The 1,856-nt window shown below is 38.1% G+C and overlaps 1 non-coding gene across 1 annotated transcript; it reads left to right on the top strand.

Moving 5' to 3' along the window:
• The first annotated feature begins 1,182 nt into the window (after nt 1-1,182).
• LOC140521754 (U6 spliceosomal RNA) lies at nt 1,183-1,286 on the top strand. Its single transcript, XR_011973056.1, has one exon. It is a non-coding gene; the product is annotated as a U6 spliceosomal RNA (small nuclear RNA).
• The last annotated feature ends 570 nt before the right edge of the window (nt 1,287-1,856 follow it).

Here is a 1,856-nt window from a genome sequence, read left to right as displayed (position 1 = left end):
TATCTTAATATTTTATGGACACATACTACGTTATAGCATGTTAACGGTAAAGAAAACACAGATATCCCAGGTCATAATTTCAATTGATACTTTGTCAACTCTCTTATCTTATTGTATTTACCATCTATTCAATTAAGAAAATTCCTTTCTTCTAATATGATTGAACATGTATGGAGGTCATAAATTTGAGTGACATAGAGATCCTGAGTTGGGATTTTTCTAAAGTGTATTTTAACCTTCTCATTCTTTAATCAGTCAGAAGTTTCCTTCTGGCTCCATGATCATATATCTGCTAGCTTCAGAAGAACGAATAATATAAATATAAGTCACCTAGCCTAGTGCCTTTTTTAACCAAACTTTCAGATTTACGGATGCTAGATTTAATAGGGAGCAACTGAGGTTCACTGAGGAGGGAGGGTGACATGGTCAGATCTGCACACTAGGAAGATCATTTTGACATCTAAGTGGAGGGTGGGCTGGAGCGGGGAAAAAAAATTGAGGTGAAAAGACCAGCCAGCAGGCTTTTGGAACATTTCCTGCCCTCAAGGAGTTTACAATTTGATAGGGGAGAAAATGTAAACAAATATACACAAAACAAACTACATACAGGAGAAACAGAAATAATTAATAGAGGTAAAGGCACTTGAAAATAAGAGGGGTTGGAGAAGGCTTCCTGCAGAAGTTGGGATTTTAGTTGGTACTCAGAGGAGGCCATGGTGGTCAGTAGTCAGAATGGAGGAGGAAGAGGATTCCAGGCACGGAGGACAGTCAGAGAATATGGCCATATCTGGGAGACAGACTGTCAGGAGGTCAATGTTGCTGGGTTAAAGAGTACATTTAATTAACTTTTGACCTTAGCAGTCACATTTCTGGATATGTTATGTATGGTGATTCTATGTAGTAGTGAATAATGAAGACCATAACTTTGTTGTTCTTTGGTTCTAACATGTCTGAAAATTTTAATTTATTTGTTCTTAAAATACAAAAGTTTTTATGGTTGTTTGCCAAAAAAAAAAAAGAGTATATTAGGAGAATAATGTACAAAAAGACAAGATGATCTCTAAGATTTCTCCAATTTACCAAAGGTGGATGAGCAGTCCTGAAAAGGGCTTGGCAACCCTCATACCAGAGGGGCTAATCTTCCTTGAATACCATATTCATATGCCCCATACACATCCATATGTGCTTGCATCATCATATGTACTAAAATTGGAATGATACAGAGGAGATTAGCATGTCCCCTGTGCAAAGATGACACACAAATTCATGAAGTGTTCCAACTGTACTATGTTAATGATTATAAAAACTACCTAGGGCTGGCTGACTAAAATCATTCTTAACTGGTTGTCTTAAAGGGAGATGAGGGGAAGTTCATTGTCCTCGGATAAAATATAAAATTCTCAGCTTGGCATTTAAACCTCTTCATGGTGTGACTGTAGTCTACCTTTCCAGACTTATTTCACAGTTCACATCTTCATGCCTTCTAGATTCTAGCCAAACTCACCTACCTGCTATTCCATGAATCCAATATTCCATCTTCTTACTTTGCTGAGGCTATCCCAGATGCTTTGCCTTCATTCCCTACTCACCTCTGCCTTTTAGAATCTTTAGCTTCCCTCACTGCCCATTTCAGGAACCATCTCACCGAAAACCTTTCCGAACCTCCCGGATTGTTAGGTCTCTCTTGCTTTTCAAAATATCTTGTATTTACCTATCAGTGCAAACGTCATGTATCCCTAGAGGAATGTATTGAATTAGGATTCTAGGCTTTCTTATTTTAATGTGCTTCTACAGCTTGGTCAGAACAGCAAAGGGCTATGGGTAAACTAAGCATTACTACCCTGAAGGATAAGAGG

Source organism: Notamacropus eugenii, chromosome 1 (assembly GCF_028372415.1).
Source record: "Notamacropus eugenii isolate mMacEug1 chromosome 1, mMacEug1.pri_v2, whole genome shotgun sequence".
NCBI lineage: Eukaryota > Metazoa > Chordata > Mammalia > Diprotodontia > Macropodidae > Notamacropus > Notamacropus eugenii.
This window is presented reverse-complemented; position numbering and strand designations above follow the sequence as displayed.